Source organism: Oncorhynchus gorbuscha, unplaced genomic scaffold (assembly GCF_021184085.1).
Source record: "Oncorhynchus gorbuscha isolate QuinsamMale2020 ecotype Even-year unplaced genomic scaffold, OgorEven_v1.0 Un_scaffold_1051, whole genome shotgun sequence".
NCBI lineage: Eukaryota > Metazoa > Chordata > Actinopteri > Salmoniformes > Salmonidae > Oncorhynchus > Oncorhynchus gorbuscha.
The window spans coordinates 160,001-185,000 of record NW_025745951.1 but is presented as its reverse complement, the minus strand read 5'-3'; the positions used below and the strand labels follow the sequence as shown (position 1 = coordinate 185,000).

Sequence of the window (25,000 nt, the reverse complement as noted above, 5' to 3'; positions counted from 1 at the left end):
CTCTCTATGTCTTTCTCTCTCTCTCTCTATGTCTTTCTCTCTCTCTCTCTCTCTATGTCTTTCTCTCTCTCTCTCTCTATGTCTTTATGTCTTTCTCTCTCTCTCTCTCTGTATGTCTTTCTCTCTCTCTCTCTCTGTATGTCTTTCTCTGTCTTTATGTCTCTCTCTCTCTGTATGTCTCTCTCTCTCTGTATGTCTTTCTCTGTCTTTCTCTGTCTTTCTCTGTCTTTCTCTGTCTTTCTCTGTCTCTGTCTTTCTCTCTCTCTCTCTCTCTCTCTATGTCTTTCTCTCTCTCTATGTCTTTCTCTCTCTCTATGTCTTTCTCTCTCTCTGTCTTTCTCTGTCTCTCTCTCTCTGTATGTCTTTCTCTCTTTCTCTGTCTCTCTCTCTATGTCTTTCTCTGTCTTTCTCTGTCTCTCTCTCTGTCTTTTTCTGTCTCTCTCTGTCACTCGGTCTTTCTCTCTGTCAGTCTCTCTCTCTCCCTCTCTCTCTCTCTACAGTATTTCCATTCTTAACTTTTTGACTGCCTTTTATTTTTTTTGTAACAACGATAATAGTGATGTATATACAGTTCTATAATGTTTATGAATGTAATGTAACTACTGAATCATGCTTTTTATTACACCTTTTAGTTGTGATACATCTACCTGATGGAGAGAGAGTGTTATTTATACTCATTTTCCACCGTAATTTGCTAATAAATTCATAAAAAATCCTACAATGTGATTTTCTGGATTTGTTTTCATCTCATTTTGTCTGTCATAGTTGAAGTGTACCTATGATTAAAATTACAGGCCCCTCATCTTTTTAAGTGGGAGAACTTGCACAATTGGTGGCTGACTAAATACTTTTTTGCCCCACTGTGTGTGTGTGGGGGGGGTGGGTCCTATAGAATTGGTTTCTGGTTTGTCTGTGGAATGCAGAGTGGTAGGTCAGACCCAGTGCTTGTGGTGATGTGTTAGCGTGTGTTAGTGTGTGCTTGAACAGGTAGAACAGGATGTTTGAAGGTACATGGCCCGACAGGTTTGTTATAAAGATAGGAAGTATATAACGCAGAGAAACATACACACCTGGACTGGGAGATACAGACACTAGCAACTAGAGAAACAGACACACCTGGACTGGGAGATACAGACACTAGCAACTAGAGAAACAGACACACCTGGACTGGGAGATACAGACACTAGCAACTAGAGAAACAGACACACCTGGACTGGGAGATACAGACACTAGCAACTAGAGAAACAGACACACCTGGACTGGGAGATACAGACACTAGCAACTAGAGAAACAGACACACCTGGACTGGGAGATACAGACACTAGCAACTAGAGAAACAGACACACCTGGACTGGGACACTTCTGACCTGGGAAAATTAGAAATCAATCAACTTCATTGACATTGTGTACTTCCGGGGACCTGTATGACATCACCATGACAACCCTGTTATGACCGTAACAGGGTCAGAAATGGCCAATGAGATGCTGCCCTGCTCCGAGACAGGTGAGGTACAACCACACCTCACAAGAGATCAACAATGCTTCAGTTTGACAGAGTAACAAACCACATGGATTGTGCTAGCTAACGTTTGCAAACTATTTCACTTGAAGAACGCACCTCAGGCATCCTCTCTCTCTCTCTCTCTCTCTTCTCTCTCTACCTTTGTCTCTGTCTTCATCTCTCTTCCTCTCTCTGTTTATGTTGCCAAAGCAAGTGAAGTAGATTCTAAACAAAAGTAACAAAGTAAAAAAAGTTTTACAGTGAACACTCACATAAATTCCAAAAGAATAAAGACATTACAAATGTCATATTATGTCTATATACAGTGTTGTAACGATGTGCAAATAGTAAAAATATATACGTAATAATATATACAGTGTTGTAATGACATACACATAGTTGAAGTACAAAAGGGAAAATAAATAAACATAAATATGGGTTGTATTTAAAATTATGTTTGTTGACCTTTTCTTGTGGCAACAGGTCACAAATCTTGCTGCTGTGATGTCACACTGTATTAGTATGTGTATTTATGATGGATCCCCATTAGTTCCTGCCAAGGCAGCAGCTACTCTTCCTGGGGTTTATTATGGATCCCCATTAGTTCCTGTCAAGGCAGCAGCTACTCTTCCTGGGGTTTATTATGGATCCCCATTAGTTCCTGCCAAGACAGCAGCTACTCTTCCTGGGGTTTATTATGGATCCCCATTAGTTCCTGCCAAGGCAGCAACTCCTCTTCCTAGGGTTTATTATGGATCCCCATTAGTTCCTGCCAAGGCAGCAGCTACTCTTCCTGGGGTTTATTATGGATCCCCATTAGTTCCTGTCAAGGCAGCAGCTACTCTTCCTGGGGTTTATTATGGATCCCCATTAGTTCCTGTCAAGGCAGCAGCTACTCTTCCTGGGGTTTATTATGGATCCCCATTAGTTCCTGCCAAGGCAACAGCTACTCTTCCTGGGGTTTATTATGGATCCCCATTAGTTCCTGTCAAGGCAGCAGCTACTCTTCCTGGGGTTTATTATGGATCCCCATTAGTTCCTGCCAAGGCAGCAGCTACTCTTCCTGGGGTTTATTATGGATCCCCATTAGTTCCTGCCAAGGCAGCAGCTACTCTTCCTGGGGTTTATTATGGATCCCCATTAGTTCCTGTCAAGGCAGCAACTCCTCTTCCTGGGGTTTATGATGGATCCCCATTAGTTCCTGCCAAGGCAGCAGCTACTCTTCCTGGGGTTTATTATGGATCCCCATTAGTTCCTGCCAAGGCAGCAGCTACTCTTCCTGGGGTTTACTATGGATCCCTATTAGTTCCTGCCAAGGCAGCAGCTACTCTTCCTGGGGTTTACTATGGATCCCTATTAGTTCCTGCCAAGGCAGCAGCTACTCTTCCTGGGGTTTATTATGGATCCCCATTAGTTCCTGCCAAGGCAGCAGCTACTCTTCCTGGGGTTTATTATGGATCCCCATTAGTTCCTGCCAAGGCAGCAGCTACTCTTCCTGGGGTTTATTATGGATCCCCATTAGTTCCTGTCAAGGCAGCAGCTACTCTTCCTGGGGTTTATTATGGATCCCCATTAGTTCCTGTCAAGACAGCAGCTACTCTTCCTGGGGTTTATTATGGATCCCCATTAGTTCCTGTCAAGGCAGCAGCTACTCTTCCTGGGGTTTATTATGGATCCCCATTAGTTCCTGCCAAGGCAGCAGCTACTCTTCCTAGGGTTTATTATGGATCCCCATTAGTTCCTGCCAAGGCAGCAGCTACTCTTCCTGGGGTTTATTATGGATCCCCATTAGTTCCTGTCAAGGCAGCAACTCCTCTTCCTGGGGTTTATGATGGATCCCCATTAGTTCCTGCCAAGGCAGCAGCTACTCTTCCTGGGGTTTATTATGGATCCCCATTAGTTCCTGCCAAGGCAGCAGCTACTCTTCCTGGGGTTTATTATGGATCCCCATTAGTTCCTGCCAAGGCAGCAGCTACTCTTCCTGGGGTTTATGATGGATCCCCATTAGTTCCTGCCAAGGCAGCAGCTACTCTTCCTGGGGTTTATTATGGATCCCCATTAGTTCCTGCCAAGGCAGCAGCTACTCTTCCTGGGGTTTATTATGGATCCCCATTAGTTCCTGCCAAGGCAGCAGCTACTCTTCCTGGGGTTTATGATGGATCCCCATTAGTTCCTGTCAAGGCAGCAACTCCTCTTCCTGGGGTTTATGATGGATCCCCATTAGTTCCTGCCAAGGCAGCAGCTACTCTTCCTGGGGTTTATTATGGATCCCCATTAGTTCCTGCCAAGGCAGCAGCTACTCTTCCTGGGGTTTACTATGGATCCCTATTAGTTCCTGCCAAGGCAGCAGCTACTCTTCCTGGGGTTTACTATGGATCCCTATTAGTTCCTGCCAAGGCAGCAGCTACTCTTCCTGGGGTTTATTATGGATCCCCATTAGTTCCTGCCAAGGCAGCAGCTACTCTTCCTGGGGTTTATTATGGATCCCCATTAGTTCCTGCCAAGGCAGCAGCTACTCTTCCTGGGGTTTATTATGGATCCCCATTAGTTCCTGTCAAGGCAGCAGCTACTCTTCCTGGGGTTTATTATGGATCCCCATTAGTTCCTGTCAAGACAGCAGCTACTCTTCCTGGGGTTTATTATGGATCCCCATTAGTTCCTGTCAAGGCAGCAGCTACTCTTCCTGGGGTTTATTATGGATCCCCATTAGTTCCTGCCAAGGCAGCAGCTACTCTTCCTGGGGTTTATTATGGATCCCCATTAGTTCCTGCCAAGGCAGCAGCTACTCTTCCTGGGGTTTATTATGGATCCCCATTAGTTCCTGTCAAGGCAGCAGCTACTCTTCCTGGGGTTTATTATGGATCCCCATTAGTTCCTGTCAAGACAGCAGCTACTCTTCCTGGGGTTTATTATGGATCCCCATTAGTTCCTGTCAAGGCAGCAGCTACTCTTCCTGGGGTTTATTATGGATCCCCATTAGTTCCTGTCAAGGCAGCAGCTACTCTTCCTGGGGTTTATTATGGATCCCCATTAGTTCCTGCCAAGGCAGCAGCTACTCTTCCTGGGGTTTATTATGGATCCCCATTAGTTCCTGCCAAGGCAGCAGCTACTCTTCCTGGGGTTTATTATGGATCCCCATTAGTTCCTGCCAAGGCAGCAGCTACTCTTCCTGGGGTTTATTATGGATCCCCATTAGTTCCTGCCAAGGCAGCAGCTACTCTTCCTGGGGTTTATTATGGATCCCCATTAGTTCCTGCCAAGGCAGCAGCTACTCTTCCTGGGGTTTATTATGGATCCCCATTAGTTCCTGCCAAGGCAGCAGCTACTCTTCCTGGGGTTTATTATGGATCCCCATTAGTTCCTGCCAAGGCAGCAGCTACTCTTCCTGGGGTTTATTATGGATCCCCATTAGTTCCTGCCAAGGCAGCAGCTACTCTTCCTGGGGTTTATTATGGATCCCCATTAGTTCCTGCCAAGGCAGCAGCTACTCTTCCTGGGGTTTATTATGGATCCCCATTAGTTCCTGCCAAGGCAGCAGCTACTCTTCCTGGGGTTTATTATGGATCCCCATTAGTTCCAGCCAAGGCAGCAGCTACTCTTCCTGGGGTTTATTATGGATCCCCATTAGTTCCTGCCAAGGCAGCAGCTACTCTTCCTGGGGTTTATTATGGATCCCCATTAGTTCCTGCCAAGGCAGCAGCTACTCTTCCTGGGGTTTATTATGGATCCCCATTAGTTCCTGCCAAGGCAGCAGCTACTCTTCCTGGGGTTTATTATGGATCCCCATTAGTTCCTGTCAAGGCAGCAGCTACTCTTCCTGGAGTTTATTATGGATCCCCATTAGTTCCAGCCAAGGCAGCAGCTACTCTTCCTGGGGTTTATTATGGATCCCCATTAGTTCCTGTCAAGACAGCAGCTACTCTTCCTGGGGTTTATTATGGATCCCCATTAGTTCCTGTCAAGGCAGCAGCTACTCTTCCTGGGGTTTATTATGGATCCCCATTAGTTCCTGTCAAGGCAGCAGCTACTCTTCCTGGGGTTTATTATGGATCCCCATTAGTTCCTGCCAAGGCAGCAGCTACTCTTCCTGGGGTTTATTATGGATCCCCATTAGTTCCTGCCAAGGCAGCAGCTACTCTTCCTGGGGTTTATTATGGATCCCCATTAGTTCCTGCCAAGGCAGCAGCTACTCTTCCTGGGGTTTATTATGGATCCCCATTAGTTCCTGCCAAGGCAGCAGCTACTCTTCCTGGGGTTTATTATGGATCCCCATTAGTTCCTGCCAAGGCAGCAGCTACTCTTCCTGGGGTTTATTATGGATCCCCATTAGTTCCTGCCAAGGCAGCAGCTACTCTTCCTGGGGTTTATTATGGATCCCCATTAGTTCCTGCCAAGGCAGCAGCTACTCTTCCTGGGGTTTATTATGGATCCCCATTAGTTCCTGCCAAGGCAGCAGCTACTCTTCCTGGGGTTTATTATGGATCCCCATTAGTTCCTGCCAAGGCAGCAGCTACTCTTCCTGGGGTTTATTATGGATCCCCATTAGTTCCTGCCAAGGCAGCAGCTACTCTTCCTGGGGTTTATTATGGATCCCCATTAGTTCCAGCCAAGGCAGCAGCTACTCTTCCTGGGGTTTATTATGGATCCCCATTAGTTCCTGCCAAGGCAGCAGCTACTCTTCCTGGGGTTTATTATGGATCCCCATTAGTTCCTGCCAAGGCAGCAGCTACTCTTCCTGGGGTTTATTATGGATCCCCATTAGTTCCTGCCAAGGCAGCAGCTACTCTTCCTGGGGTTTATTATGGATCCCCATTAGTTCCTGTCAAGGCAGCAGCTACTCTTCCTGGAGTTTATTATGGATCCCCATTAGTTCCAGCCAAGGCAGCAGCTACTCTTCCTGGGGTTTATTATGGATCCCCATTAGTTCCTGCCAAGGCAGCAGCTACTCTTCCTGGGGTTTATTATGGATCCCCATTAGTTCCAGCCAAGGCAGCAGCTACTCTTCCTGGGGTTTATTATGGATCCCCATTAGTTCCAGCCAAGGCAGCAGCTACTCTTCCTGGGGTTTATTATGGATCCCCATTAGTTCCTGCCAAGGCAGCAGCTACTCTTCCTGGGGTTTATTATGGATCCCCATTAGTTCCTGCCAAGGCAGCAGCTACTCTTCCTGGGGTTTATTATGGATCCCCATTAGTTCCTGCCAAGGCAGCAGCTACTCTTCCTGGGGTTTATTATGGATCCCCATTAGTTCCTGCCAAGGCAGCAGCTACTCTTCCTGGGGTTTATTATGGATCCCCATTAGTTCCTGCCAAGGCAGCAGCTACTCTTCCTGGGGTTTATTATGGATCCCCATTAGTTCCTGTCAAGGCAGCAGCTACTCTTCCTGGAGTTTATTATGGATCCCCATTAGTTCCAGCCAAGGCAGCAGCTACTCTTCCTGGGGTTTATTATGGATCCCCATTAGTTCCTGCCAAGGCAGCAGCTACTCTTCCTGGGGTTTATTATGGATCCCCATTAGTTCCAGCCAAGGCAGCAGCTACTCTTCCTGGGGTTTATTATGGATCCCCATTAGTTCCAGCCAAGGCAGCAGCTACTCTTCCTGGGGTTTATTATGGATCCCCATTAGTTCCTGCCAAGGCAGCAGCTACTCTTCCTGGGGTTTATTATGGATCCCCATTAGTTCCTGCCAAGGCAGCAGCTACTCTTCCTGGGGTTTATTATGGATCCCCATTAGTTCCTGCCAAGGCAGCAGCTACTCTTCCTGGGGTTTATTATGGATCCCCATTAGTTCCAGCCAAGGCAGCAGCTACTCTTCCTGGGGTTTATTATGGATCCCCATTAGTTCCTGCCAAGGCAGAAGCTACTCTTCCTGGGGTTTATTATGGAGCCCCATTAGTTCCTGCCAAGGCAGCAGCTACTCTTCCTGGGGTTTATTATGGATCCCCATTAGTTCCTGCCAAGGCAGCAACTCCTCTTCCTGGGGTTTATGATGGATCCCCATTAGTTCCTGCCAAGGCAGCAGCTACTCTTCCTGGGGTTTATTATGGATCCCCATTAGTTCCTGCCAAGGCAGCAGCTACTCTTCCTGGGGTTTATTATGGATCCCCATTAGTTCCTGCCAAGGCAGCAGCTACTCTTCCTGGGGTTTATTATGGATCCTCATTAGTTCCTGTCAAGGCAGCAGCTACTCTTCCTGGGGTTTATTATGGATCCCCATTAGTTCCTGTCAAGGCAGCAGCTACTCTTCCTGGGGTTTATTATGGATCCCCATTAGTTCCTGCCAAGGCAGCAGCTACTCTTCCTGGGGTTTATTATGGATCCTCATTAGTTCCTGTCAAGGCAGCAGCTACTCTTCCTGGGGTTTATTATGGATCCCCATTAGTTCCTGTCAAGGCAGCAGCTACTCTTCCTGGGGTTTATTATGGATCCCCATTAGTTCCTGCCAAGGCAGCAGCTACTCTTCCTGGGGTTTATTATGGATCCCCATTAGTTCCTGCCAAGGCAGCAGCTACTCTTCCTGGGGTTTATTATGGAGCCCCATTGGTTCCTGCCAAGGCAGCAGCTACTCTTCCTGGGGTTTATTATGGATCCCCATTAGTTCCTGCCAAGGCAGCAGCTACTCTTCCTGGGGTTTATTATGGATCCCCATTAGTTCCTGCCAAGGCAGCAGCTATTCTTCCTGGGGTTTATTATGGATCCCCATTAGTTCCTGCCAAGACAGCAGCTACTCTTCCTGGGGTTTATTATGGATCCCCATTAGTTCCTGCCAAGGCAGCAGCTACTCTTCCTGGGGTTTATTATAGACCCCCATTAGTTCCAGCCAAGGCAGCAGCTACTCTTCCTGGGGTTTATTATGGATCCCCATTAGTTCCTGTCAAGGCAGCAGCTACTCTTCCTGGGGTTTATTATGGATCCCCATTAGTTCTTTCCAAGGCAGCAGCTACTCTTCCTGGGGTTTATTATGGAGCCCCATTAGTTCCAGCCAAGGCAGCAGCTACTCTTCCTGGGGTTTATTATGGATCCCCATTAGTTCCTGTCAAGGCAGCAGCTACTCTTCCTGGGGTTTATTATGGATCGCCATTAGTTCTTGCCAAGGCAGCAGCTACTCTTCCTGGGGTTTATTATGGAGCCCCATTAGTTCCAGCCAAGGCAGCAGCTACTCTTCCTGGGGTTTATTATGGATCCCCATTAGTTCCTGTCAAGGCAGCAGCTACTCTTCCTGGGGTTTATTATGGATCCCCATTAGTTCTTGCCAAGGCAGCAGCTACTCTTCCTGGGGTTTATTATGGAGCCCCATTAGTTCCAGCCAAGGCAGCAGCTACTCTTCCTGGGGTTTATTATGGATCCCCATTAGTTCCTGTCAAGGCAGCAGCTACTCTTCCTGGGGTTTATTATGGATCCCCATTAGTTCCTGCCAAGGCAGCAACTCCTCTTCCTGGGGTTTATGATGGATCCCCATTAGTTCCTGTCAAGGCAGCAGCTACTCTTCCTGGGGTTTATTATGGATCCCCATTAGTTCCTGCCAAGGCAGCAGCTACTCTTCCTGGGGTTTATTATGGATCCCCATTCGTTCCTGCCAAGGCAGTAGCTACTCTTCCTGGGGTTTATTATGACTGTGAAGACACATGACCTGGTAGTAGACCAGTCTCAACCTGACTGAGAAGACACATGACCTGGTAGTAGACCAGTCTCATCCTGACTGAGAAGACACATGACCTGGTAGTAGACCAGTCTCAACCTGACTGAGAAGACACATGCCCTGGTAGTAGACCAGTCTCAACCTGACTGAGACGACACATGACATGGTAGTAGACCAGTCTCATCCTGTCTGAGAAGACACATGACCTGGTAGTAGACCAGTCTCAACATGACTGAGAAGACACATGACCTGGTAGTAGACCAGTCTCAACCTGACTGAGAAGACACATGACCTGGTAGTAGACCAGTCTCAACCTGACTGAGAAGACACATGACCTGGTAGTAGACCAGTGTCAACGTGACTGAGAAGACACATGACATGGTATGAAAGACAAAACAAAACTAAATGGGAAATATTATTGACATTACATTGTACTTTTCACTGGCTGTCCCTCAGGTTACAGCAGGAGGACACATATTTGGCTTTTCAGGTGCTGCAGATTCCTCTGATGTGTTTGCCAATTCATTAATGTAGATGTTAGATAGTGTTGGACTTATTGGACAGCCCTGTTTCACTCCCCGTCCCTGAGAGGAGAAGTCTGTTGGCTTGATACCAATGTTAACCACACATTTGTTTTTAGTGTACATTGATTTAAAAACGTAATTTGTTTTCCCTCCAATAACACTTTCCAATAGTTATGGACTGGAGGGGGTAGAGAGGGGGCTGGTGGATGTTGTGTTGCAAGGCTGCTGTCCTGCTCTGTCCTCACCTGGGTTAGGAGCTCTTCTAAGGTGTGGATGTCTGATTGCTGTTTACACCTTGGTTAGGAGCTCCTCTAGGGATGTCTGGTTGCTGTTTACACCTTGGTTAGGAGCTCCTCTAAGGATGTCTGGTTGATGTTTACGCCTTGGTTAGGAGCTCCTCTAAGGATGTCTCTAGCTCAGTTGGTAGAGCATGGCGCTTGTAACGCCAGGGTAGTGGGTTTGCTCCCCGGGACCACCCATACGTAGAATGTATGCATATATGACTGTAAGTCGCTTTGGTTAAAAGCGTCTGCTAAATGGCATATATTATATTATTATTATGTCTGGTGGCTGGTGATGATATGTTCAACATTAGAGTCTCTGCTCCTTTCTGACTCACTCAGTTTGGTCGTTTGATGTCGTTTTATTAACTCCCCTTGTTAGTAGGTTTGTTCTAGCTCTTTCTGGCTAGCTTGTTAGCCCGCTGGCTAGGTTTTCCTTGTGTAGCTAGCTAGCGAGAGTCAAAACTTAATCTCAACGTTGTCACCTCTTAATTTGAGGTGAAAAGTTACTTTTTCATCTATTCTTTTTAGGTTCTTGTGTTTATATCATTCGGGGCGGCAGGGTAGCCTAGTGGTTAGAACGTTGGACTAGTAACTGAAAGGTTCCAAGTTCATATCCCAGAGCTGACAATGTACAAATCTGTCATTCTGCCCCTGAACAGGCAGTTAACATACTGTTCTTAGGCCGTCATTGAAAATAAGAATTTGTTCTTAACTGACTTGCCTGGTTAAATAAAGGTTTTTAAAAAATGAAGAAACAAAGAAACTGAGAAATACATCTCCCTCTCTCTCCATCTCTCTCTTCCTCTCTCTCTCTCTCTCTCTCTGAGTTGGTGATAACTGACAAAAATGTGTGGTTTTCCACTTTAATTTTGAATGTGACTCCAAATCCAGACATCCATGGGTTGATACATTTGATTGCCATTGATAATTTTTGTGTGATTTTGTTGTCAGCACATTCAATTAGGTAAAGAAAAAAGTATTTAATAAGAATATTTCATTCATTCAGATCTAGGATGTGTTATTTTAGTGTTCCCTTTATTTTTTTGAGCAGTGTACCAGATAAGGGCAACCTCAGAGGGGACATACAATAGTTCCAGACCCATTCCCATAAGAAGACAAGCCTCCATTCTGTCCTCCTCCCCTTCTGATATTCTTCATAGCATCACATGGTTTAACAGACACATTCCCATAAGAAGACAAGCCTCCATTCTGTCCTCCTCCCCTTCTGATATTCTTCATAGCATCACATGGTTTAACAGACACATTCCCAGAAGAAGAGGAGCCTCCATTCTGTCCTCCTCCCCTTCTGATATTCTTCATAGCATCACATGGTTTAACAGACACATTCCCAGAAGAAGAGGAGCCTCCATTCTGTCCTCCTCCCCTTCTGATATTCTTCATAGCATCACATGGTTTAACAGACACATTCCCAGAAGAAGAGGAGCCTCCATTCTGTCCTCCTCCCCTTCTGATATTCTTCATCACATGGTTTAACAGACACATTCACATGGTTTAACAGACACATTCCCAGAAGAAGAGGAGCCTCCATTCTGTCCTCCTCCCCTTCTGATATTCTTCATAGCATCACATGGTTTAACAGACACATTGACATATGAAGACAAGCCTGACCTCTCCCCTCTCTGGGCCCCAAGCGACTAAGCCCGAGCTGAGAAGGAATAACTGCAACTGCCGACAGTATAGTCCAAAATAAGACATTCTAATGACAAGAAAAAGATGAAACATCTTATTTATCTATGTTACCTCACTAATTCTGATTCAGCCACGACAGTACTCCTGGCCAACAAAATCGCAAAAGCTCTTCAGTCTTTCTACTCAGACGGTGAAAATATGAAAATATCTTTGTGAGCAGGTACTCAACATCAAGGGGAATCATATCCAAAGCTGTTCTGGCCGTGTTATGAATGATGTGGGCTGGACAACCTAAGCCAATCACCTCCCGCTACAGAGCATTTTTAACTTTCGTATGGACATTGACCCTCACCACCCTATTCAGTCCTCCAAGGTTGGTATTTGTGTTGTCGGCAGAGAATGCCACGACTTTGTTTTGCAGGTTACATTTTTGGATGACCACCAGCACCTCAGCTGCAATCTCCTCTGCTGTTTCTCCTTTCAATTCAACACAATCAAGCAGTTTTGTTTCCACAGATGTGTTGCCACCATATATCTGACAATATCTGACTACTACTGGCAGCAGCTTTACATGTTCATGATTGGACACATCAATGGACAGGGACACAAATTCAACCTGGTCTAGGTCCTGTGTTACCAAAGTAGTTGCCCGTGGTGCTAACACGTTACTCACTATGGCTTCACATTGTGTCCTAGCATATGGTGCTAACACGTTACTCACTATGGCTTCACATTGTGTCCTAGCATATGGTGCTAACACGTTACTCACTAGGGCTTCACATTGTGTCCTAGCACATGGTGCTAACACGTTACTCACTATGGCGTCACATTGTGTCCTAGCACATGGTGCTAACACGTTACTCACTAGGGCTTCACATTGTGTCCTAGCATATGGTGCTAACACGTTACTCACTATGGCTTCACATTGTGTCCTAGCATATGGTGCTAACACGTTACTCACTATGGCTTCACATTGTGTCCTAGCATATGGTGCTAACACGTTACTCACTATGGCTTCACATTGTGTCCTAGCATATGGTGCTAACACGTTACTCACTATGGCGTCACATTGTCATACAAAGAACAGCATACAAACAACAAATGGACAGCATACGATCATAGATTCATTTGACTACACAAGCTTACAAACAATTACAATGGCAAAGTCACAATAATCACAAGAATGGTTTCACGACTGCATGGCCAGGCATGACTCCAACACCATCATTAAGTTTGCAGACGACACAACAGTGGTAAGCCTGATCAACGATGAGACAGACTATGGGGAGGAAGTCAGAGACCTGGCAGAGTGGTGCCAGAATACAATCCTGTCCCTCCACGTAACTAAGACTGAGGAGATGATTGTGGACTACAAGAAAAAGAAGGACCGAGCAAGCCCCCATTCTCATCAACGGGGCTGCAGTGGAGCAGGTTGAGAGCTTCAAGTTCCTTGGTGTCCACATCACCAACAAACTAACATGGTCCAAACACACTAAGACAGTCGTGAAGAGGGCGCGACAAAACCTATTCCCCCTCAGGAAACTGGAAAGATTTGGCATGGGTCCTGAGATCGTCAAAAGGTTCTACAGCAGGCGGTGTCAGAAGAATTGTCAAAGACCCCAACCACCCCAGTCATAGACTGTTCTCGCTACTACTGCATGGCAAGCGGTACCGGAGTGCCAAGTCTCGGACCAAAAGCCTTCTCAACAGTTTTTACCCCCAAGTCACAAGACTCCTGAACGGGTAGTCAAATGGCTACCCAGACTACTTGCATAGTCCCCCCCCCCCCCCCCAACCCCTCGTTCTACGCTGCTGCTACTCTCTGTTTATCATATATGCATAGTCATTTTAACTATACATTCATGTACTTACTAACTCAATCAGCCTGACTAACCGGTGTCTGTATGTAGCCTCGTTACTTTTATAGCCTCTCGACTGTATATAGCCTCTCTACTGTATATAACCTCTCTACTGTATATAACCCTCTACTGTATATAACCCCTCTACTGTATATAGCCTCTCGACTGTATATAGCCTCTCTACTGTATATAACCTCTCTACTGTATATAACCCCTCTACTGTATATAGCCCCTCTACTGTATATAGCCCCTCTACTGTATATAGCCTCTCTACTGTATATAGCCCCTCTACTGTATATAGCCCCTCTACTGTATATAGCCTCTCTACTGTATATAGCCTCTCTACTGTATATAGCCCCTCTACTGTATATAGCCTCTCTACTGTATATAGCCTCTCTACTGTATATAACCTCTCTACTGTATATAGCCCCTCTACTGTATATAGCCCCTCTACTGTATATAGCCCCTCTACTGTATATAGCCCCTCTACTGTATATAGCCCCTCTACTGTATATAGCCCCTCTACTGTATATAGCCCCTCTACTGTATATAGCCTCTCTACTGTATATAGCCCCTCTACTGTATATAGCCTCTCTACTGTATATAGCCTCTCTACTGTATATAACCTCTCTACTGTATATAGCCCCTCTACTGTATATAGCCCCTCTACTGTATATAACCTCTCTACTGTATATAACCCCTCTACTGTATATAGCCCCTCTACTGTATATAACCCCTCTACTGTATATAGCCCCTCTACTGTATATAGCCCCTCTACTGTATATAGCCCCTCTACTGTATATAGCCTCTCTACTGTATATAACCTCTCTACTGTATATAACCCCTCTACTGTATATAGCCCCTCTACTGTATATAGCCCCTCTACTGTATATAACCTCTCTACTGTATATAACCCCTCTACTGTATATAGCCCCTCTACTGTATATAGCCTCTCGACTGTATATAACCTCTCTACTGTATATAACCCCTCTACTGTATATAGCCCCTCTACTGTATATAGCCCCTCTACTGTATATAGCCCCTCTACTGTATATAACCCCTCTACTGTATATAGCCCCTCTACTGTATATAGCCCCTCTACTGTATATAGCCCCTCTACTGTATATAGCCTCTCTACTGTATATAACCTCTCTACTGTATATAACCCTCTACTGTATATAGCCCCTCTACTGTATATAGCCCCTCTACTGTATATAGCCCCTCTACTGTATATAGCCTCTCTACTGTATATAGCCTCTCTACTGTATATAGCCTATCTACTGTATATAGCCTCTCTACTGTATATAGCCTCTCTACTGTATATAGCCTCTCTACTGTATATAGCCTCGTTACTTTTATAGCCTCTCGACTGTATATAGCCTCTCTACTGTATATAACCTCTCTACTGTATATAACCCCTCTACTGTATATAGCCCCTCTACTGTATATAGCCCCTCTACTGTATATAGCCCCTCTACTGTATATAGCCTCTCTACTGTATATAGCCTCTCTACTGTATATAGCCTATCTACTGTATATAGCCTCTCTACTGTATATAGCCTCTCTACTGTATATAGCCTCTCTACTGTATATAGCCTCGCTACTTTTATAGCCTCTCTACTGTATATAGCCTCTCTACTGTATATAACCTCTCTACTGTATATAACCCCTCTACTGTATATAGCCCCTCTACTGTATATAACCTCTCTACTGTATATAACCTCTCTACTGTATATAACCTCTCTACTGTATATAGCCTCTCTACTGTATATAGCCTCTCTACTGTATATAACCTCTCTACTGTATATAGCCTCTACTGTATATAACCTCTCTACTGTATATAGCCTCTCTACTGTATATAGCCTCTCTACTGTATATAACCTCTCTACTGTATATAGCCTCTACTGTATATAACCTCTCTACTGTATATAACCTCTCTACTGTATATAGCCTCTCTACTGTATATAGCCTCTACTGTATATAACCTCTCTACTGTATATAGCCTCTCTACTGTATATAGCCTCTACTGTATATAACCTCTCTACTGTATATAACCTCTCTACTGTATATAGCCTCTCTACTGTATATAGCCTCTCTACTGTATATAACCTCTCTACTGTATATAACCCCTCTACTGTATATAACCCCTCTACTGTATATAGCCTCTCGACTGTATATAGCCTCTCTACTGTATATAACCTCTCTACTGTATATAACCCCTCTACTGTATATAGCCCCTCTACTGTATATAGCCCCTCTACTGTATATAGCCTCTCTACTGTATATAGCCTCTCTACTGTATATAGCCCCTCTACTGTATATAGCCCCTCTACTGTATATAGCCTCTCTACTGTATATAGCCTCTCTACTGTATATAGCCCCTCTACTGTATATAGCCTCTCTACTGTATATAGCCTCTCTACTGTATATAACCTCTCTACTGTATATAGCCCCTCTACTGTATATAGCCCCTCTACTGTATATAGCCCCTCTACTGTATATAGCCCCTCTACTGTATATAGCCCCTCTACTGTATATAGCCCCTCTACTGTATATAGCCCCTCTACTGTATATAGCCCCTCTACTGTATATAGCCTCTCTACTGTATATAGCCTCTCTACTGTATATAGCCCCTCTACTGTATATAGCCTCTCTACTGTATATAGCCTCTCTACTGTATATAACCTCTCTACTGTATATAGCCCCTCTACTGTATATAGCCCCTCTACTGTATATAACCTCTCTACTGTATATAACCCCTCTACTGTATATAGCCCCTCTACTGTATATAACCCCTCTACTGTATATAACCCCTCTACTGTATATAGCCCTCTACTGTATATAGCCCCTCTACTGTATATAGCCTCTCTACTGTATATAACCTCTCTACTGTATATAACCCCTCTACTGTATATAGCCCCTCTACTGTATATAGCCCCTCTACTGTATATAACCTCTCTACTGTATATAACCCCTCTACTGTATATAGCCCCTCTACTGTATATAGCCTCTCGACTGTATATAACCTCTCTACTGTATATAACCCCTCTACTGTATATAGCCCTCTACTGTATATAGCCCCTCTACTGTATATAGCCCCTCTACTGTATATAACCCCTCTACTGTATATAGCCCCTCTACTGTATATAGCCCCTCTACTGTATATAGCCTCTCTACTGTATATAACCTCTCTACTGTATATAACCCCTCTACTGTATATAGCCCCTCTACTGTATATAGCCCCTCTACTGTATATAGCCCCTCTACTGTATATAGCCTCTCTACTGTATATAGCCTCTCTACTGTATATAGCCTATCTACTGTATATAGCCTCTCTACTGTATATAGCCTCTCTACTGTATATAGCCTCTCTACTGTATATAGCCTCGTTACTTTTATAGCCTCTCGACTGTATATAGCCTCTCTACTGTATATAACCTCTCTACTGTATATAACCCCTCTACTGTATATAGCCCCTCTACTGTATATAGCCCCTCTACTGTATATAGCCCCTCTACTGTATATAGCCTCTCTACTGTATATAGCCTCTCTACTGTATATAGCCTATCTACTGTATATAGCCTCTCTACTGTATATAGCCTCTCTACTGTATATAGCCTCGCTACTTTTATAGCCTCTCTACTGTATATAGCCTCTCTACTGTATATAACCTCTCTACTGTATATAACCCCTCTACTGTATATAGCCCCTCTACTGTATATAACCTCTCTACTGTATATAACCTCTCTACTGTATATAACCTCTCTACTGTATATAGCCTCTCTACTGTATATAGCCTCTCTACTGTATATAACCTCTCTACTGTATATAGCCTCTACTGTATATAACCTCTCTACTGTATATAGCCTCTCTACTGTATATAGCCTCTCTACTGTATATAACCTCTCTACTGTATATAGCCTCTACTGTATATAACCTCTCTACTGTATATAACCTCTCTACTGTATATAGCCTCTCTACTGTATATAGCCTCTCTACTGTATATAACCTCTCTACTGTATGTAGCCTCTCTACTGTATATAGCCTCTACTGTATATAACCTCTCTACTGTATATAACCTCTCTACTGTATATAGCCTCTCTACTGTATATAGCCTCTACTGTATATAACCTCTCTACTGTATGTAGCCTCTCTACTGTATATAGCCTCTACTGTATATAACCTCTCTACTGTATATAGCCTCTCTACTGTATATAACCTCTCTACTGTATGTAGCCTCTCTACTGTATATAGCCTCTACTGTATATAACCTCTCTACTGTATATAACCTCTCTACTGTATATAGCCTCTCTACTGTATATAGTCTCTACTGTATATAGCCTCTACTGTATGTAGCCTCTCTACTGTATATAGCCTCTACTGTATATAACCTCTCTACTGTATATAGCCTCTCTACTGTATATAACCTCTCTACTGTATGTAGCCTCTCTACTGTATATAGCCTCTACTGTATATAACCTCTCTACTGTATATAGCCTCTACTGTATATAACCTCTCTACTGTATATAGCCTCTCTACTGTATATAGCCTCTATTGTATATAACCTCTCTACTGTATATAACCTCTCTACTGTATATAGCCTCTACTATATATCCCAACCCTAACCTAACCCTGGGTTAATCTGTTGGCCAACCCTAACCTCACCCTGAATTCATCTGTTGGCCAACCCTAACCTAACCCTGGGTTAATATGTTGGCCAACCTTAACTTAATCCTGGGTTTATGCCACCACAGGGCTGCAGTGTCCATGCTGTACAAATTGACCAGGTGAGATTGAGAGGGAGGTGTCTCCATGGTGATGTGGCTTCAGTGTTCCATCTGTCTCTGGATCTTCCTCTGGCCTTCAGCAGGTAAAACCTGACTACACACACACTAATCTAACCCTGATTAACACCCTGATTAACACACTAATCTAACCCTGATTAACACCCTGATTAACACCCTGATTAACACCCTGACTACACACACACTAATCTAACCCTGATTAACACCCTGATTAACACACTAATCTAACCCTGATTAACACCCTGATTAACACACTAATCTAACCCTGATTAACACCCTGACTACACACACACTAATCTAACCCTGATTAACACCCTGATTAACACACTAATCTAACCCTGATTAACACCCTGATTAACACCCTGATTAACACCCTGACTACACACACACTAATCTAACCCTGATTAACACCCTGATTAACACACTAATCTAACCCTGATTAACACCCTGATTAACACACTAATCTAACCCTGATTAACACACTAATCTAACCCTGATTAACACACGAATCTAACCCTGATTAACACACTAATCTAACCCTGATTAACACCCTGATTAACACCCTGATTAACACCCTGACTAACACCCTGATTAACACCCTGATTAACACCCTGATTAACACCCTGATTAACACACTAATCTAACCCTGATTAACACACTAATCTAACCCTGATTAACACACTAATCTAACCCTGATTAACACACTAATCTAACCCTGATTAACACACTAATCTAACCCTGATTAACACACTAATCTAACCCTGATTAACACCCTGATTAACACACTAATCTAACCCTGATTAACACCCTGATTAACACACTAATCTAACCCTGATTAACACACTAATCTAACCCTGATTAACACACTAATCTAACCCTGATTAACACCCTGATTAACACCCTGATTAACACACTAATCTAACCCTGATTAACACACTAATCTAACCCTGATTAACACCCTGATTAACACCCTGATTAACACACTAATCTAACCCTGATTAACACACTAATCTAACCCTGATTAACACACGAATCTAACCCTGATTAACACACTAATCTAACCCTGATTAACACACTAATCTAACCCTGATTAACACCCTGATTAACACCCTGATTAACACACTAATCTAACCCTGATTAACACCCTGATTAACACCCTGATTAACACACTAATCTAACCCTGATTAACACACTAATCTAACCCTGATTAACACACTAATCTAACCCTGATTAACACCCTGATTAACACCCTGATTAACACCCTGATTAACACCCTGATTAACACCCTGATTAACACCCTGATTAACACCCTGATTAACACACTAATCTAACCCTGATTAACACCCTGATTAACACCCTGATTAACACCCTGACTACACACACACTAATCTAACCCTGATTAACACCCTGATTAACACACTAATCTAACCCTGATTAACACACTAATCTAACCTGATTAACACACTAATCTAACCCTGATTAACACCCTGATTAACACCCTGATTAACACACTAATCTAACCCTGATTAACACACTAATCTAACCCTGATTAACACCCTGATTAACACCCTGATTAACACACTAATCTAACCCTGATTAACACACTAATCTAACCCTGATTAACACACTAATCTAACCCTGATTAACACACTAATCTAACCCTGATTAACACACTAATCTAACCCTGATTAACACACTAATCTAACCCTGATTAACACACTAATCTAACCCTGATTAACACCCTGATTAACACCCTGATTAACACACTAATCTAACCCTGATTAACACCCTGATTAACACCCTGATTAACACACTAATCTAACCCTGATTAACACACTAATCTAACCCTGATTAACACACTAATCTAACCCTGATTAACACCCTGATTAACACCCTGATTAACACCCTGATTAACACCCTGATTAACACCCTGATTAACACCCTGATTAACACCCTGATTAACAAGGATTCACTCACTTATTCACACTCTCACTAATTGTGCGTGTGTGTGTGTGTGTGTGTGTGTGTGTGTGTGTGTGTGTGTGTGTGTGTGTGTGTGTGTGTGTGTGTGTGTGTGTGTGTGTGTGTGTGTGTGTGTGTGTGTGTGTGTGTGTGTGTGTGTGTGTGTGTGTGTGTGTGTGTGTGTGTGTGTGTGTGTGTGTGTGTGTGTGTGTGTGTCAGGGTGTCTCTCCCCCCCTCAGAATGTGACTGTAGAGTTTCTGGACTTCCAAGGGAGAGTCCACTGGCTGGCTGGAGCTGGCAACACCAACCATACCCACTACTCTGTAGAGATGCGAGCACTCAGTTTAATGGGAGGGGTTCAGTATGTGCCTTTCTGCGTGTGGTTGGATGACTGGATGGCTGGATGACTGGATGGATAGATGACTAGCTGGCTGGATGACTAGATGGCTGGATGACTGGATGGCTGGATGACTGGATGGATGGATGACAGGATGGATGGATGGATGACTGGATGACTGGATGGCTGGATGACTGGATGACTGGATGACTAGATGACTGGATGGCTGGATGGATGGATGGATGACTGGATGACTGGATGACTGGATGACTAGATGGCTGGATGACTAGATGACTAGATGACTAGATGGCTGGATGACTGGGTGGCTGGATGACTGGATGCCTGGATGACTGGATGACTAGATGGCTGGATGACTGGATGACTAGATGGCTGGATGGCTGGATGACTGGATGACTAGATGACTCAATGGCTGGATGACTAGATGGCTGGATTACTAGATGGCTGGATGGCTGGATGACTGGATGACTAGATGGCTGGATGACTAGATGGCTGGATGACTAGATGGCTGGATGACTGGATGGCTGGATGACTAGATGGCTGGATGACTGGATGACTAGATGACTCGATGGCTGGATGACTAGATGGCTGCATTACTAGATGGCTGGATGGCTGGATGACTGGATGACTAGATGGCTGGATGACTAGATGGCTGGATGACTAGATGACTGGATGGCTAGATGACTAGATGGCTGGATGACTGGATGGCTGGATGACTGGATGGATAACTGGATGGATGACTGGATGGCTGGATGACTGGATGGCTGGATGGTTGGATGACTGGATGACTGGATGGATGGTTGGATGGCTGGTTGACTGGATGACTGGATGGATGACTGGATGGATGACTGGATGACTGGATGGTTGGTTGGATGGCTGGATGACTGGATGGGTGGTTGGATGGTTGGATGACTGGATGACTGGATGGATGGTTGGATGGCTGGATGGCTGGATGACTGGATGACTGGATGGATGACTGGATGGATGACTGGATGGGTGGTTGGATGGTTGGATGACTGGATGACTGGATGGGTGGTTGGATGGCTGGATGACTGGATGGTACAGGGATAAGAAGAGCAAAAGCAGGATGAGGTGGAGGGATTGAAAGAAAGTGTGAAAGAGAGTGAGGTAGAGAGAGTGAAGGAGAGAAGGCGAGAGAGAGTGAAGAAGAGAAGGACAGAGAGAGTGAAGGAGAGAGAGAGTGAAGGAGAGAAGGAGAGAGATTGAAGGAGTGAAGGAGAGAGAGCATGAAATAGAGAAGGAGAGAGAGAGTGAAGGAGAGAAGGAGAGAAGGAGTGAGAGAGAAGAAGAGAAGGAGAGAGAGAGTGAAGGAGAGAAGGAGAGAGAGAGTGAAGAAGAGAAGGACAGAGAGAGAGAAGGAGAGAGAGGGTGAAGGAGAGAAGGAGAGAGATTGAAGGAGGAAGGAGAGAGAGCATGAAATAGAGAAGGAGAGAGAGAGTGAAGGAGAGAAGGAGAGAAGGAGAGAGAGAGTGAAGAAGAGAAGGAGAGAGAGAGTGAAGGAGAGAAGGAGAGAGAGAGTGAAGGAGAGAAGGAGAGAGAGAGTGAATGAGAGAGAAAAAGAGAGAGAGTGAAGGAGGGTGAAGAAGAGAAGGAGAGAGAGAGGGGAGGAGAGAAGGAGAGAAGGAGAGAGAGAGTGAAGGAGAGAAGGAGAGAGAGAGTGAAGGAGAGAAGGAGAGAAGGAGAGAGAGATTGAAGAAGAGAAGGAGAGAGAGAGTGAAGGAGAGAAGGAGAGAGATTGAAGGAGTGAAGGAGAGAGAGCATGAAATAGAGAAGGAGAGAGAGAGTGAAGGAGGGAAGGAGAGAAGGAGAGAGAGATTGAAGAAGAGAAGGAGAGAGAGAGTGAAGGAGAGAAGGAGAGAAGGAGAGAGAGATTGAAGAAGAGAAGGAGAGAGAGAGTGAAGGAGAGAAGGAGAGAGAGAGTGAAGAAGAGAAGGACAGAGAGAGTGAAGGAGAGAGAGAGTGAAGGAGAGAAGGAGAGAGATTGAAGGAGTGAAGGAGAGAGAGCATGAAATAGAGAAGGAGAGAGAGAGTGAAGGAGAGAAGGAGAGAAGGAGAGAGAGATTGAAGAAGAGAAGGAGAGAGAGAGTGAAGGAGAGAAGGAGAGAGAGAGTGAAGGAGAGAAGGAGAGAGAGAGTGAAGGAGAGAAGGAGAGAGAGAGTGAAGGAGAGAAGGAGAGAGAGAGTGAATGAGAGAGAAAAAGAGAGAGAGTGAAGGAGGGTGAAGAAGAGAAGGAGAGAGAGAGGGGAGGAGAGAAGGAGAGAAGGAGAGAGAGAGTGAAGGAGAGAAGGAGAGAGAGAGTGAAGGAGAGAGGAGAGAAGGAGAGAGAGATTGAAGAAGAGGGAGAGAGAGAGTGAAGGAGAGAAGGAGAGAGAGAGTGAAGGAGAGAAGGAGAGAGAGAGTGAAGGAGAGAAGGAGAGAGAGAGTGAAGGAGAGAAGGAGAGAGAGAGAGTGAATGAGAGAGAAAAAGAGAGAGAGTGAAGGAGGGTGAAGAAGAGAAGGAGAGAGAGAGGGGAGGAGAGAAGGAGAGAAGGAGAGAGAGAGTGAAGGAGAGAGAAAAAGAGAGAGAGAGTGAAGGAGAGAAGGAGAGAGAGAGTGAAGGAGAGAAGGAGAGGGAGTGAAAGAGAGAGGAGAGAGAGTGAAGGAGAGAAGGAGAGAGAGAGGAAGAGAGAGGAGAGAGAGAGAAAGGAGAGAAAAAGAGAGAGAGTGTGAGGAGAGAAGGAGAGAGAGAGTGATGGAGAGAAGGAGAGAGAGAGTGATGGAGAGAAGGAGAGAGAGAGTGATGGAGAGAAGGAGAGAGAGAGTGAAGGAGAGAGAAAAAGGGAGAGTGTGAAGGAGAGAAGGAGAGAGAGAGTGATGGAGAGAGTGATGGAGAGAAGGAGAGAGAGAGTGATGGAGAGAAGGAGAGAGAGAGTGAAGGAGAGAAGGAGAGAGAGAGTGAAGGAGAGAGAAAAAGAGAGAGTGTGAAGGAGAGAGAGAGTGATGGAGAGAAGGAGAGAGAGAGTGAAGGAGAGAAGGAGAGAGAGAGTGAAGGAGAGAGAAGGAGAGAGAGAGTGATGGAGAGAAGGAGAGAGAGAGTGAAGGAGAGAAGGAGAGAGAGAGTGAAGGAGAGAGAAAAAGAGAGAGTGTGAAGGAGAGAAGGAGAGAGAGAGTGAAGGAGAGAAGGAGAGAGAGTGAAAGAGAGAAGGAGAGAGAGAGTGAAGGAGAGAAGGAGAGAGAGAGGGAAGGAGAGAAGGAGAGAGAGAGTGAAGGAGAGAGAAAAAGAGAGAGTGTGAAGGAGAGAAGGAGAGACAGAGTGATGGAGAGAAGGAGAGAGAGTGATGGAGAGAAGGAGAGAGAGTGATGGAGAGAAGGAGAGAGAGTGATGGAGAGAAGGAGAGAGAGAGTGAAGGAGAGAGAAAAAGAGAGAGAGTGAAGGAGAGAAGGAGAGAGAGAGTGAAGGAGAGAAGGAGAGAGAGAGTGAAGGAGAGAGAAAAAGAGAGAGAGTGAAGGAGAGAAGGAGAGAGAGAGTGAAGGAGAGAAGGAGAGAGAGTGAAAGAGAGAAGGAGAGAGAGAGTGAAGGAGAGAAGGAGAGAGAGAGGGAAGGAGAGAAGGAGAGAGAGAGTGAAGGAGAGAGAAAAAGAGAGAGTGTGAAGGAGAGAAGGAGAGACAGAGTGATGGAGAGAAGGAGAGAGAGTGATGGAGAGAAGGAGAGAGAGTGATGGAGAGAAGGAGAGAGAGTGAAGGAGAGAAGGAGAGAGAGAGTGAAGGAGAGAAGGAGAGAGAGAGTGATGGAGAGAAGGAGAGAGAGAGTGAAGGAGAGAAGGAGAGAGAGAGTGATGGAGAGAAGGAGAGAGAGAGTGATGGAGAGAAGGAGAGAGAGTGAAAGAGAGAAGGAGAGAGAGAGTGAAGGAGAGAAGGAGAGAGAGAGTGATGGAGAGAAGGAGAGAGAGTGATGGAGAGAAGGAGAGAGAGAGTGAAGGAGAGAAGGAGAGAGAGAGTGATGGAGAGAAGGAGAGAGAGAGTGATGGAGAGAAGGAGAGAGAGTGAAAGAGAGAAGGAGAGAGAGAGTGAAGGAGAGAGAAAAAGAGAGAGTGTGAAGGAGAGAAGGAGAGAGAGAGTGATGGAGAGGAGAGAGAGAGTGATGGAGAGAAGGAGAGCGAGAGTGATGGAGAGAAGGAGAGAGAGAGAGTGAAGGAGAGAAGGAGAGAGAGTGAAGGAGAGAGAAAAAGAGAGAGTGTGAAGGAGAGAAGGAGAGAGAGAGAGAGTGATGGAGAGAAGGAGAGAGAGAGTGATGGAGAGAAGGAGAGAGAGAGTGAAGGAGAGAAGGAGAGAGAGAGTGAAGGAGAGAGAAAAAGAGAGAGTGTGAAGGAGAGAAGGAGAGAGAGAGTGATGGAGAGAAGGAGAGAGAGAGTGAAGGAGAG

The 25,000-nt window shown here is 44.9% G+C and overlaps 1 long non-coding RNA gene across 2 annotated transcripts in view; it reads left to right on the top strand.

The window, feature by feature from the left end:
* The first annotated feature begins 1,220 nt into the window (after window positions 1-1,220).
* Window positions 1,221-25,000, top strand: part of LOC124021105 — a 24,301-nt gene continuing 521 nt past the window's right edge. The window contains exons 1-3 of one of the 2 annotated variants that reach the window (XR_006836195.1): window positions 1,221-1,504; window positions 18,212-18,327; window positions 20,444-20,585. This is a non-coding gene — a long non-coding RNA (uncharacterized LOC124021105). Of the gene's footprint in view, window positions 1,505-18,211; window positions 18,328-20,443; window positions 20,725-25,000 lie in introns of those variants that run through there. The other variant, XR_006836194.1, reaches the window with a different exon arrangement.